The sequence below is a fragment of the Equus caballus genome, chromosome 14, assembly GCF_041296265.1.
Source record: "Equus caballus isolate H_3958 breed thoroughbred chromosome 14, TB-T2T, whole genome shotgun sequence".
Lineage (NCBI taxonomy): Eukaryota > Metazoa > Chordata > Mammalia > Perissodactyla > Equidae > Equus > Equus caballus.
The window spans coordinates 21,103,896-21,119,308 of NC_091697.1; positions in this window are offsets into that span (position 1 = coordinate 21,103,896).

Genomic DNA, 15,413 nt, shown 5'->3' on the forward strand with positions numbered 1-15,413 from the left:
CTCTCCTGTAGAAAACAGAGGAGGGGGGAGATGAGGAGGCTTCTCTGTTCCAACCGGGAAGATCTTTACTCTCCAGGCTACATTAATTGAACAGGAGAGGGGTAGGATAAATGCCCCAAAGTGGGATTTTTGGGTCAAAGGACACATGCCTTTGCAGCTTTGATAGATATTGTCCAATCTTTTGTGGCTTCTGGATTTTGGGGTCATAATTTGAAAGATCTTTTCATTTACTTAATATTTTGCTGTACATCAATTAATTTTTTTAGTAAGTGTATTTTAAAGGGATATTAGAGTAAGGAAAAACCCAGAAATTGAAAAAGAGTGAGGGACAAGTCAGGGTCTTTCATTACAATAGAACTGAACAGAATTCAAAGCAATAGAAAGGTATTCTGGCTGACGTAAACAGAAAGGGCACTTGCTAAAGGATATTTGGACCCCTCAGACCCGCTGGGGGGGTCCTAGCATCATGCTTAGAGGCTAAACATCCAGAGAGGAACCACAAGGACATCGCTGCCCGTGCCTTTGGCTTTGACACCCCAACCTGCCCAGCTGGGCCCTGGGTCCTGCCCCCTGCTTCTGGGAGCCAGATGAAGCTGCTCCCGCAGCCGGCGCAGCCCTTGCCATCAGTAGACAGATTACCGGATTCCGGGTGGTGCCTGCTTCTTTGTGACCCTCATTAGTTGGAGGGATGTGACTGATAGGGGTCCTAGCGGTCAGAAAGGCTTAGAGGGCGAATGTCTGGCATTTCAGCTTACACAGAGGGAGGCAGGCTCTTCCTTGTTAGGAAGAAGGTGCTGGTACTAGGTGGCCAAAAAGAATGATGAGAGTCCACTCTCAGAAGGACAGGCCATGTCCCCAGAGACACAGTGCTGCATAGGGGACCAGATGAGTCAGACCTGCACAGAGAGAAGGGTCTGGGGCTATGATCTCAAGGACCCAGCAGGCGGGACAACTGTGGAAACATGGAGCAGCCAACCCAGAGGTCTGGGAACTCCAGAAGAGGGGCAGGAGACTAGGGCAGAGGGGAGGACGAGGCCTGGGGAGGTGGGAGGAGTGTGAGGACGGTGGAGGATGGGGGCCAGGGCTGGAGAGTAGAGCAGGAGTGCGGAGAAGAGGCCCTGAGCCTGGAGGGTGGACTTGGGGACCTGGGAGGGGCAATGGGCCGTTAAGGCAAGGCAGGCAGAGGGGAATTAGCTGAGGATGATGTGGGCACAGAGTAGGTCAGAGGACAGGTAGACACCCAGGGGAAGGGGCATAGAGCACGCACCCCCAGACTAGGCTGCAGGGGCACCTTCCCGAGCCTGGCAGAGAAGGCGCACCAGCCAGTGAAGGTCCAGCAGCAGAGCTCTCATGTCCCCTGCATTTCCCCTAAGTCCCCAGGGACATCTGGACCCCACTTTGGCAATCTGGGATGGTATTTTTGCTATAGCTGAGCCTCCATCACAACGCACGCAGCCACAGCAGCGACACAGAATCCCCGCCGCTGTGGGCGCTCCAGCTTTTGGGCCCCTTAGCCCAGTCCTCTTTCTCTTCGCTGCTCTTTCCATTTGTGTCGACCCTGCCTGGAGCGGCTGCTGGGCCCTGCGTCTTCCTGGCAAGCTGACGTCTTCAGCGAGGTGGGGGGGACCCTTCTCCTTGCACACCCCCAACAGCGGCGCACCCCAGGCTGTGTGTGGATCTTCCATTATTCATGGCTCTCAGATCTCGGGCTGGAACCGGTGCCGTTTTCATCTATAACTCCCAGCCCTCTCCTCTCACGATGCCTTTGCATTTGATCTTCTGCAAATTTGCCTCTTTGTTCTTCAGACAGAATCATATTGCCAGGGGCTCCCGACGGCCCTTGGTGGCACAGACTGCCACGGAAATTCTCTTTAAATAAAAAAATAAAAACGTCCCCAGAGCAACAAGCGAGCCACCTCCAGGTGGAAATGTCACAACCTACCATAAGACAACAGCTCAGAGCGGAGAACAAAGCAAGCGCAGACCAGCCGTGTGCGGATGAGTGCCCAGACATGGCGGGAAGAGAGGCCAGCCATCCCTTCTCTCTCTCCTCAGATCAGTTGTTTCCTCCTTGTAATTCATATTCTAGGCTCGAAAGTTGATTGAAGATAATACCCAGGGTTGATGAGGCCGTAGGGACACGGGCTGCTGATGCATTGCCAGGGGTAGCATATGTTCCTAGAGACTTCTGGTTACTGTTTATTCACTTACCTATTTGCTCACCCAACAACATTGATTGCCTCGGGCCTGGAGGAGCCAGTGGCAGAGAGTCCAGCTCAGGTTTGGTCTAGGGGGTGACTGCTGGCTCCTGTAACGAAAAGTCAGGGGGTTGTAACTTCTTCAGCTACTGCTGGATCCAGGGGTTCAAAAACGTCTTCAGGGGCCGGCCCTGTGGCTGAGTGGTTAAGTTTGTGCGCTCTGCTTCGGTGGCCCAGGATTTCACCAGTTCGAATCCTGGATACTGACATGGCACTGCTCATCAAACCACGCTGAGGTGGCGTCCCACATGCCACAACTAGAAGGACCCACAATTAAGAATATACAACTATGTACCGGGGGGGCTTTGTGGAGAGAAAAATAAATAAATAAAATCTTTAAAAAAACAAAAAACAAACCTCTTCAAAACCTGCGCCTTCACTCAGCTACACACGTCAAAATGGTTAAGACGGTAATTTTTATGTGCATTTTACTACAATTAAAAAAAATTAAAAACAAAACAAAACCTGTGCATCACGCCCCACCCACCTCAGGCAGGACCTTTAGTGGCTGCCTTGCCCTGGAATCCCACCCCCTTGCGCCGTTCAAGTCCGCGCTCAAGTGTCACCTCTTCAGAGAGGCCCCCCAGGCTTTGGCCACTCACTCTCACCCTTCAAAACATTTGCCACTTCCGGAAATTATCCTGGTTTTTACCTGTTTACATATATGCTAGAATGTCGATGACTCCTGAGGACGGGGACTTCATCTTGGTCACTGCTGTTCCCCAGGCCAGGAACAGGCACTGCACAGAGTGGGGCTTAACCAATAGATGCAGAAGGAATAAAGGAAGGGATGTTCTCTCTGCCTCTCTTGGTCCCATTCTGCTTGCATTGGTACCGTTCTCAGGTGGGGTCTCTGTCCAGTGGCAAAATGGCTGCAGGCAGCTCCCATGTCCCACCGCTAATATTACCTCATGGTCAATATCACATCAACAATATGACATCATCCATGACTGCATCCTCCTCTCGGCCCTGAGTTCAGTGGGAAGAAAGGGCTTCTCACGCAAATGTCCCAAGGTTGCAACTCATTGGCCCTGGCTGGGTCATGTGACCTTCCCTGAGCCCATCCCCGCGAGCAGGATGCAGTACTCTGATTGGCCAGGCCTGCGGCCCAGATCCACCAAAAGCAGATCCAAAAGCAACGGCAGGGCCACGGCCCCTGCATGCAGAGGGGAGTGGTTTCACCCGGGAAATCAGTGCGCTGATGCCAGACGAAGGGGCTCAGGTGCGGAGCAGGCAGACGCAACAGGCCAACGCTGTGAGCACCTCCGGTTCAGTGCCAGGCTCCAGAGATTCCAAAAAAAATAGCACTTTAATAACATTTGCTGGGTGAGGGCAACTCGATCCCTGACCTCTCAGCAGAGCCGGGGATGCAGATCCGTGTGGTCACAGGATGTGTTCATGCCGAAGGCAGGCAGGGCGGGGGAGCACCTGCGACCCTCCCATGAGCTGGGATCTAGCGCCAGGTTGAAATGGGCCTGAGAGCCGGGGGCCTGCTGCACCCAGGGATTCCATGAACTCACTCAAAAGGAGAAATAAACTGTATTGTGCAAGAATGGTTGTTGCAGAGATATTTGTGATAGAAAAAACAAAAAAAACAACTGGAAACAACCCAAATATTGCCCAATAGGGGACTGGTTAACTACATTATGAAACATCCACTTGATGAAATATTCTGGAGCCATTAAAAACAATAGTTATGAAAACTACAGAGCAACAAGGGAAAAGGCATCTGTTCTAATGCACAGTGACAGCACAGAATACAAAACGGTGACCGGGAGATGCACCCATGTGCCCTGCCTGGGCCTCAGACTCGGAGACGCATGGGGGCGCCATTCCTGCCCCCAGGAAGCTCCTGGGGAAGATGTGAAAACAAGTATAAAGACACTTGGGGGGGAGAAAGGCAACCCCAGAGGGGAAAGAGTTTCTGGGGGTCCGAGAGAGCTGCCCAGGGAAGTGATCTTTGAGCTGGCTTTTATGGGGAGGAAGTACTAAGACTGGCGCCATGTAGACATGTGGACACTTAGAGAAAAAGGCTTGAAGGCAACACACACACACACACACAATGAAAACGGTTGTGCCAGGTAGAATTATGGGTGATTTTTCCCCCTATTTTTTCCAAAATTTCTTTTATGTTATATTGTTTTTACAATAAAAGCTAGTAGAAAACTAAGCTCAGATACGGGAGCATAATTTTCGCTACCCGCATTCGTGTCTGTAAATCACACATGGGCTCCTAAGCACTTCACTTCCCCCACAGAGCAGGGTGACGAAATATTTATTGAACATTTTGCATGTTGCCTGGCCCCGTGCTCTGCACTGAAGGGATGAGGCACTTACATTGCTAGTGGGAAGAACAAGGTATAAATATTCGAAATAGTAAATTTTTTTTTAATATTTAAATAACGGTCCGGAGGACTTTGGTGTCCATGGCTGGGACACTGCCCTATGGGTGTCAGGACACGCGGACCTGGCTGAGACAGAGCAAACCCTGCCGGAGCAGATGGAGGTGTGCAACCAGACCGTCTGATTCTGGGAGAGGAGAAGCCGACAGGCACAGAGTGGGGCTTGCCTGTGGATAAGGGACAGGAGGTCAAGGGTCATGAATTGGGAAGGGCAGGAGAGGGTCAGTCCAGAGAAACAGAGCAGGACAGAGGTTGTGGGAGGTTTGCAGGTGGGGAAGGCCCCTTTTAAGGAGGCTCCAGATGCAGCTTCAAAGGGACCGAGTAGGGCGTGACAACATGGGGAGAAGGACACGCGTCATGTTAGAGACCTCTGCCCTGACCCCAAGCCTATCCCTGGCCAGTTGTGTGTATCACTCAGGGTTCTTAGCTCATCGTGGTCCAAATCCTGCTAAGAACCTGGCCAGTGAGGACAGCACTGCCATGCCAGCACCTTGATCACAGCCACACAGCACAGCCCCTGCTGCTCCTCCATCCAGAAGATTCTCCCCGACCCCTGCCTCTCTGCTCACCAGCTCCTGAGCCATGTCTGGGACAAGGAGCGTCTCACAGGCTGGGCATGGGCACCAACTCACAGCCTAGCTTCTATGGACAACAGAAAAGTGTGTCTCCGGCCTTTTTAGTTGCCACAGTGAGAAGTGAGCCTCATAAAATGAGTGTCTCTGGAGACACAGGATGGGGTTCAGATGTGCAGCTACCGTTCATCTCCATAGGAAGCCCCCACCCCTCACCCCACCCCTCACTCATAAGATGAGAAGGGGGAGACAAGATGGCAGACTGGACACTCGTATCTAATCGCACTCCTTTCCAGGCCCCACTAAAACCACAGCAAATGATTTTTTTAAAGACATCAACTCGATAGGAAGGATAACAGGGGAAGAGATGACAGCAGCAGGATTCTGGAAGCTGGAAACAGAGAGAGGAGTGGTACCCATCTGAGAAGTCCTGAGAGACAGAACAGTAGGCTGTCTGATTCTCTAGGAGAGGCTCAGGTCTGTTCTCGCCCCGGAGCCTGCAAGCCTGTGGAACGTGCAGCCCTGTGTACACCTGGAAAAGGGGATGAATGGCAGTTAAAACAAGAGAGAGCAGAGGAAAAGCTTTGGAAATCCCGTGGGAATCTAGATTCCCAACCTCACCCCAAAATGTTAGGTAACCACCCCTCCCCTCCTCAGCAAAAGTCCAGGGTTTATTCTCCGGATGAAGGAAGCAAAGCCCAGCTAAGAGCTCAGTTTCTGTACTGGAAACATGGGGTACAGGCTGCTGCACCCCTCACCCATCCCCTCCCCTAACCTGCTCCAGAAGCCATCCGGCTAGACTCTTCCCCAGGCAGGAGGCCGAAAGAGTTTCCCTAGGGAATCTGTCCAGCCCCAGATGAAAGATCTCAGGTACCGACACTGGTGGAGTCCCCCACCAGTGGCCCATCAAGATCTCCGAGCTTCCAGTTAACATTCTGGCAGTTAATCATGACCTGGTGAGCCTCAGATCACCAGATTATCTGAGGGACCCCTCTATGATGGAATAGAGGGAACAAGGCAGACAAACAGAAAACATGGTGTACAGGAACAGAGACCATGCAAGGTGAAGAAAATCTTTCAAGATTATTAATAGTCTCAGGGAGAGAAGAGAAGAGATTACATCCATGAAGCTCTAAGAAAAGGCATATTCAGAGAATGGAGAATTAAAAGAGAGTTCTTGGAAATTAAAAGAAGTGATTTTTAAAAAAAGAAGAGACAGATTGGAAGGCACATGTGAGGAAATCTCCCAGAAAACAAAGAGACAAGGAAATGAACAATAGAAGAGGAAAGGTAAGGACACTGACAATCAGTCCCAGAGACTGAGCGTCTGAGTAACAGGCATCAAGGAAAGCGAAAACAGAGAGGAAGAAATTGTAAGTGAAATAACTCAAGAAAATTTCTCAGGAATGAAGGACACACATTTTTGGATTGAAATGACCCAAATTGTGCAGTGCAAGCAATGAAAATCGACCCACACCAAAGCACATTGCTGCGAAATTTCAAAAGCCTGGGGGCAAAAAGGAGAGGCTACAAGTTTCCAGAGAGACTAGGAGACATGGAGTAACGCTCCCAAAGTGCTGAAGGAAAAGTATTGCCAAAGCAGAGTCTACACTCAGGCAAACTGAGGCGGGAGAAGGATGTAGGTGGGCATGCAGGATCTCAGGAAGCTCCACTCTCGTCCACTCTTTCTCAGGAGGCCTCTGGGGCTTGTGCTCCACACAGTGAGGGAGCAAACCAAGAAAGAAAATACCAGAGACTCGGGGATCAAGGGACCCCAACCAGGAGAGGTGACAGAAGGGATCCCTAGGGTGATGGTGACAAGGGATTGGGACGTCTGCTGGGTCCCAGGCATAGCCTGGGGACAGCTTGGACATCTGTGGCCAAGCACAGCGCAGGGCTCCACAGCTGTCATCACCCTTCCCACCAGAACAACAGACGGGCTCAGGGAAGACCACACGAGCCACCCCTTCTACCAGGAGGCCGGGGCAAGGCTGACACGCAGTGAGGTGGGGAGGAGGTACGGAAGAAGAAAACACAAATTAAGGGTTCTCCTCTATCTGCAGCTATACCTGTATATGAACAGGCAGTGCCCAGAGCAGTGAGCAGAAGTGAGTTTCCTTCTTCATGTGGAGCATAAACATAAAAAGAATAAGTTCAGATCATACTAAGTGCTTTGGAAAAAATAAAACAGGTTAATGGGGTTAAGAGTGGCTGTGGGGGAAGGTTGGGGCAGGCCTTTCTGAGAAGGTGACATCTGAGCTGAGATCTGCATGATGAGGTGAGTTGGCTGTGCACGGATCTTGGGGGAAAAGACTTACAGACAAGGGGAACAGCATGTGCAAAGACCCTGAGGTGGTCATGAGCTTGACCTGTTAAAGACACCAGTAGAGAGTGAGGAGGAAAGCAACAGGAGACAAGTTACGAGGGGAGAGTCGGCTGGATCCAGAAGGGCTGTGGTGGCCAGGGTGCAGGGCTGCAGGTGACGGGAGGCTCAGGGAGAGTTTTCAGGGGGGGATGCCTTGACTTTAACTACATAGTGTTACTATTAATATCCTGGGACATAGGTGGCCAACTGCCTTCCAACATCCATTCCCCCTTCTGTCTCACTGTAGAGTCCTGGGCAAAGGTCTCAGCCAAAAAAAAACCACTACACTTCCCAGCCTCCCTTGCAGCTAGGTGTGGTCAATGCACTATGTTCTGGCCAAAAAGATGTAAGCTCTTTGCTCCTCCATTTTTCTCTCTCCAGGCTGACATGATGGCTGGAAGCCCAGCAGCCATTTTGGACCCTGAGGTGACTGGCCTTAGGATAGAAGCCACATACTCGGAAGGGACACAGAACAAGTAGAAGGAACCTGGGTCCCGATGACCACAGGTGTTCTTATCAGCCTTAGACTGCCAACCTCCAGACTTGTTTTACGTGAGAAAATGAACCTTGTGAGGGTAGGCTGCCATCCTTCAGCTCGCCTTGATCCCTGAGAGTCACCTCCGGATAGGGTGGAAGGCTTGCGTGGGACCCTTGGAATCACTGAGAGTCTGCGGGTGTCGGTCTCTTGTCTGCCTGTTTCCTCCAGTCACACGCAGGCAGCAGCACCTCAGAGATTCCCGCCACCTCTGAATCTCACGGTGTAAGGAGAGAAGGGTTTCGGGGAGGGCAGGGCTCCCAGGACAGGGCACCCGCATCTATGCTTGGGGCGGGGGCTCTGGGTGGGGTCTTGCCTTTCCTGGCTCCACGGGGGGTGGAGAGGAGCAGTAAGTAATGTGTCAAGTGGTTCTCTGTGTTTAGGCCTCTGTATCCTGACCTCTTATTCGGCAGCTTGAGCCCTTGGGCTATGGTTTTTATACACAGAAAATTAAGCCTCTGGAGTTGCAATTTGAGAGCTCAGAGCTTTACCAGAATCATCTGGGGGTTGGCTCATTAAAAATACAGATTCTCAGGCCCAACAGAGCTCTCTGCTTTCCCTCCCACACGTTTCCCGCCCGAGACTGGCTCAGCCTCCAGATGGGGACATGCTTCGCCTGGGCTCCCTCCCGTGTGCAATCCACCAGCAGATGCTGCCGCTCCACCCCCAGACCTACCCTGCTGCCCGCTGCCCCCTCCTCTTCCACTGCAGCCTCCTGGGTTTTCTATCCCTTCCTACCTGTTCTCTCCATTCTAAAAGAGGATCCTGGGTGGATTTTTTTTTATCACGTCAATCAGAACGTGGAATTTCCCATTTCGGGCTCCCCTATGACTCTGTTACGCTCAGAATGAAATGCAAACTCCTTTTCACGGCTGAGCGCTTCTCCTCACACCCTCGCCCCCTCTGCTTCAGACACGCCCCTTCTTCCATCCCCCAACGTTCGTTCTACGCTGGTCCCCACCTGGGGGCCCTTGCCCCTGCTCTTCCCTCTGGCTGGCACGCTCTTCCCCAATTCGCATCATCTCAGGTCACAGCTTAAGTGTCACCTCCTGCTGCTGCCCACGGCGTTCTCTAGCACACCTCTCTGTTTTATATTCCTTACTACAGTTACCTGATGCTATGTATTCATATACTGCTTACCTGTCTATTGATCTCTCCCTTCTCCACTGGAACATGAGCAGGGGCCTCAATGGACATGTCCACCAGACCCCCGAGTGCCCAAGTGACACCTGCCACCTGGTGGGTGCCTCATACATATTTGTGGGTGGACGATCAAATGTGTGCAGCACTTGCCCACCAACTGTCCCTTTTAGTCCCTGCCGCAGAGGAAGACAGCAAGGCCCAGAGGGAGTGTCCAGCTGGCTAGGTGGCAGCACCGTGGCCCACACACAGCTCTCCATGCCGAGTTCACCGTCTACCATGCCTGGCCTCGAGCCCATTGCCGGCAGGTGGGGAGGACCCGTGTTTTGTGGCTTCCCTCCTTTCCTTAGCTCCCAACCCTGGGCTGGCGCCTACCCTCTCCCTCCCTTCCAAAGGAGGCAGCGCCCGATGTTCTCGGTCCCTCCCTGTGCAGACACCCCACCGCCCAAGTGTAGAAGGTTCTCTGAGTTGCTGCTGTCGGGCGGGGTGGGTGCTGCTGCTCTTTCTGCTCAGATGTTTACCCGAGCTCCTCCTGGTGTTAACTCATTCCTCCAAATTAGCAGGAATGCTCATTGCCAACCCAGCCACCTCCCGTGAGGCCGGGATGTGTGTCTCCTGCAGAAGCTCCCCCAGACCTCAGGCCGTCCCCCATCACTCCTGGAGGGGTGAGGAGTGGGGGCTGACTGCAGGATGGGGCAGGCGGCCACCCCTAACTGGTGGTGGGGGGGGGGGAGGCTGCCAGGGCTTGTCGTGGTGGCTGCAGGTTCCCGTTCTATGTCCTCACCCTGTGGTCCCCTGACCCCCACCCCCTGCTGGAAGGCACACACAGATGCCCTCACTTCCAGGACAGTTTGTGGTCCTGCCTCTGTCACAGGTCTGTGTGCGGGATTTACTGCTGGGTTTTAAAGACTTTAGGGCGGGGGCATCGGCAAGCAGCGAGAAGCCGGAAATCATTTACTGATGGAAATGCTCTTAAAGTCCAATCCTTCCAGATCCTACAATGAGAGGTTTTAAAACAGCCCCTAGGTGCTCTCGGCCTCCTCATTCCCAGGCCTCCAGGGCTCCCACTGCCCAGCCTGCGGCCTGGAAACTGCCTCGAATCTCAGTCTCCCCATAGACGCGCTGGGAGGCTCCACTCGCTGTGGGTTCTTACAGGCCGCTCACCAGACTGTCTTCAGGGAACGGGAAGCTGATTAGAAACCAGGAGTGAGACGGCTCATCCTGCACAATGCGTATAATAAATATTAGACAACAACAACAGCGATAATCATAATTTTGCCTGCCTCTTCCGTGTTGTCTAAGGAGGTATCAGAAGCGCAATTATAGACTGACTGGGGAAAAAGCAACATTTGGCTGCTTGAAAATAGCCTTCTTTGGCTCATTAGTGGGGCGTGTGCCCGAGGGCACGGAACGTTCATTCAACTCCGGAATTTTTACCACGGCGGCGGCTGCACACGTGCTGAGTCAGGCAGATCTCCTGACACCTTTCTCCCAAGCGCAAGGGGAGCCTCTGCGATCACACCGCCGTGGGAGCTCACTATCCGTTTATCCACCACGTAGTGACGGCGCTCCTACTGTGTGCCCGACGCCACCCCCAAGGCCGCGGTACTCAGGAGATGGAGCAACGACACGGCCCTGCCTTTGTGGGGCTGAGTCTGCTGCAGTGGAGAGGGACAAGCAAACAAACCCAAGAGATAATCACAGACAAGTGCTGTAGAAAAAAAAGAAAAGAAAACGCCAAAAAGCTAAGCAGAGGGTTGTCATGGAGAAAGACATAGTGGGGGCAGAGGTGACTTGAACTGGAGGGGTCCAAACGGGCCTCACAAAGTCCACGTGCCCCTGACCAGCAGCTTCAGCAGCCCCGGGAATGTGTTAGGAATAGATTCCCGGGCCCCACCCACACCTACCAGAGAACTCTTGGTTCACAAGCCCTCCCAGGATTCCGATGCGCCTGCGTGGTGCATGAGCTGAGACCAGGAGGAGGAGAAGCGGTGAGCCTGGGGTACTAGGAAGACGGCTCATCTGAGGAGAGCAGAACTGTGAGGCCAGCAAGCTAGGGCTCAGGGTGTAGGAGGTGACGTGGGCGCAGCCGGGAGGGGCTGCACAGGCCTTTGGAAGATATTTGCATTCTGTTCCAGATGGACTGCTGTCCTCTCACCTTCTTTCTGGCCTCCCCTGTGTCGTATAAATGCTCTAGATTTGGGGGCGGCCCCATGGCTAACTGGTTAAGTTTGCACGCTCTGCTTCGGAGGCCTGGGGTTTCACTGGTTCAGATCCTGGGTGCAGACCTAACACTGCTCATCAAGCCATGCTGTGGCAGCTTCCCACATAGAAGAACTGGATATATAACTATGTACTTGGGCTTTGGGGAGAAAAAAAAAAAGAGGAAGATGGGCAACAGATGTTAGCTCAGGTCCAATCTTCCTCACCAGAAAGCATACTTAAAAACAAACAAGCAAACAACTCTAGAAATAGCATGGTAAAAAAAGGAAAAAAAAAAATGCTCTGGATTTCACCTTCACCTATTTTCTGGAGAAAGGGCAGGGGTTGGCTGTGAACTCACTCCTGGCCTCACGCCCAGGAGTTTTCAGATTTGATCCTGTGCCTGGATGCGTTGACTGGTTGTTTCTCTCTTCCACTCTAGGATGGCAGAGATGGGTGGAGAATGACCAACTTGGCTGTTCCTAAAAATAGGGAAATGAGTGCAGAGGCAACAAAAGTGGCAATATCTGAAGGAGGGGCTGGGAGGGCCTGAGAAAAGCAAGCCGTGATGGCGGGAGTGGGGACATGGGCAGGGGCTGAGGAGTAACAAGGAGAGTCTGGCACCCTCACCCTCTCCCAGCGCTGGCAGGAAGACTTGAGAGGCCCAGAGCCACAGGTCAAGACAGACGGATGCTGGAGACACAGGCGCCGAGCACCACCACCCGCATCCTGCTGCAGGGACCACGTGGAGAGCAGTGCAGTGTGTGGCCACTACCAGACCAACACAAGCCACCTCGAAGGCCGCACTGGTGATGTGCAACCCAGTGGGCACAGACAAATGAGCTCCTGGGAGCCCACTGGGGCATTTCTCCCACAAGTCAGTGCACAAGCCCTCCCCGTGGGCATTGCCTCAGCACAGAGGTCAGCACTGCTTGCGAAAAAGCCGCCTGCCCTGATTGGTATCCCAGCAGCTCAGCTCACAGGCTGGGGCAGCAGACAAGCCAGACTGCCAGGTGGAGGTCCCGACCCAGCAGGAGGGACACACACGAGAAGGGCCTGACGGACTCAGAAATCGGAACGGCGCACTGTGAACTCTGTGAGGCCATCCATTCACTCCTTCCATTGTCAAAGTATGTCCTGAGCGCCTACTATGTGCTGGGGGCTGTTCTAGGCTCTAGGGATCCCATATCCATGGACAAGATGGACAAGGTGCCTGCTCCCCTGGCACCTACCGTTCTAATGGGATGAGATATAATAATAAGCAAGTTAATAAATAGGAACATTTCAAATTGTGAGTAGTGCTGTAACTCACGGTAATGTTTATGGCGGGGCTGTTTAAGGAAAGCCTCTCAGAGGAGCTGCGAGACTTGCGGGAAGAGTGTTCCAGGCAGAGGGAATAGCAAGTGTGAAGACCTCTGACAGCGAGGAAATCAGGTCTCCTCACAGTGCTGGGGGACCCCTGTCAGAGGAGGCTGCACGGACCCTGGCCCTTTTCCCCAGAACTAGCCCAAGTGCTCACCTAAGTGGGGTTTCTCCATACACCAAGGGCTCGTGAAAAAAAAGACGAAAATCTAAGAGAATCAGCTCAATTGTTTCAGGTGCCTGGAGCTCACGCTTGGAGGGGGCAGGCAAAGCCAGGGGCTTTAGAGCCAGCCAGACATGAGTGGGGGTCCCAGCGCCGTCCCTCATCAGCTGTGTGACCTGGGGAAACTGCCTCACATCTCGGGCCTCCATTTCCTCACCACTATCCTGTTGCTTAAATGTAATTCCTGACAACACTTCTGAAGAGCTGGCGTAGGTGGCTGCTCCATCCACAGTAGCTGTGATTGCCACATCAAATTTCAAGCTGCATTCTGTTCTGCAGGGTTTATTAGGCACCTACTAATCAGAGAAGGGACGATGACGTGATTCTTATCCCCATGTTCTACACACGGAGGGGGAGACGTTTCTGGAGAAAAATGCAGAGCAACGCAGCGCCGACAAAGACACTGCGGGGTCACTGAAGCTCTTCTCCTGTCTGCCCAGCTCCCAGGCTTCCTCTCTGGAAACGACCTTCAGACTTTCCATCAGTCCTGCGGGTCAGGCGGGGCTCCCCTCCCCCAGCTGCAGGGGCACACCGATCCAGGTCAGACCGGTCACCTGGTGCCAGCCCCGCCCCTCCTCAGTGATTGGTCAGCGGTGGACCAATGAAAGTCGCCCTGGGGCTTTGGCTGAACACTAGGCAAACCAGCGAATGAGGGCCTGGGGTGCTGGGGCGCCCCTGCCGCTTACTGGGCAGGGTCTCCAGAGAATGAAGTCGCGTGGAGGAGAGAGAGCCGGGAGATGGAGAAGAGGCCAAGCACCCATGACACTGGCAGGGTCCCTGGGACCACCCGGGCCTAATGCCAGCAGCACTGTTTCTGGACTTTACAATTATGTGAGACAATTCCCTTTTGGCTCATGCCCATTTCACTTGGGTTTCCGTCGCTTGCAACCAGAGTCCTGACTGGTACAGAGGGTTTTCTAGGGAGGGACAGAGCTGGAGCCTCCAGAAGGTGCTGGATCAATGATTAGGGAGAGATGAGGGCGTATATGGGGAATGGTAAGAAATGAGACCGAGTGGTGGCATGGAGTGTGCTTGTTGCTTCTACAGTGTCTGTTTCCTCCCCTCCCCATTTCTCAGAGAATCCCAAATTTCCCAGCCATGCATCTGGCTAGAATTGGCCCCACATGCAGCTTAAGGGTTGAGCCAGGCTGGCCTAGCCAATCAGCATTTCCTATCACACAGTGACAGGTTAATTAATAAAGGAGCACGTGACCCATGTCAACATGATCAGGGCCAAAGAGATTCAATGCTGGGAATCTTTCCCACGGGACATGAATAAAGAAGCGGGTGGCGTTGGAATCTTCTGGCAGCCATCCTCCAACCAGGAGGGGAGAGCCTGCTGAGAATGGAGACTGTTTCAAGGCAGATCCAACATGGAAAGACTGGTCACATTGATAGAGTCCTGGATCAAGCTGTACCTGAAGAAGAAATTACCCCTGAACTATTGGGCTACATGAGCCAATGAAGTCCCTTCAGGTTTAAGCCAGTTTGGCTCCCTTTCCTGTCAAATGTAAAGTTCCTTTCTAGCTCCAATGGGACTCAAGGTGGAGCTCCCATTTCCTGCCATCCCACTGCCCAGAGGCCTATGCCAGCATCTGTCCCCCCAGATTGTACCTTGTAGCCTCTGGGAAAGTATTTTGTGTTTCTCAAGTTCTCAGACCACCAGAATGTAAGGACCTCTCTGGGACCTCGGAACTGAGATTCCTGAAGGTGCTGGGGGTCGAGGGGAGCCTGTCTGCCATGCGGGTTAGAGCAAGCCTGAGCCCAGATGCCCTGGGAAAGGTAAGAACTCATCTGGGGTTCTCTTCTGCCCTTCCCCCAGCCCAGTCTGGGCAAGGACAGCCATCAATCCCATTATCAGGCTTCTTATTTCACCCTTTATCCAGCTGTCTCGAGTGTCAGTCCGCATCCTTAACACAGAGTTATGAGAGACTGAGTGCTCGGGCCTGGGCTGGCTGAAGGATTCATGGGTCTGAGGCTGCCCGTTCCTCAGGGAGCAATTGCAGTGGCTTTGGGGTAGAATATGATTGATGGGGCCTCCGGGGGGGGGGGGGCTTTGCTGTCAGCAACCAGAAACTTCTCAGTCACAGACAGAAGGGTGGTGGTAACGGTGGTGACACTGGGTGAGGGGAAGACCCCCACATCCTGGAGAGACAGCCCTGGGCCACGGGGTATGAGGAAGACAGGAAGCTGCAGTTATATTTGTCAGCCGAATACACGGTTTACTCGGTAGTTGAGGGGCTGCCCAGGCAGGGGAACCGTAAGAGGTAAAGAGCCCAACTTGCCCCAAAGCAATCCAAAAAACAGCTTAAAAACTTGCATCAGACCATGCCTCTACCCTGCTTAAAACCCCC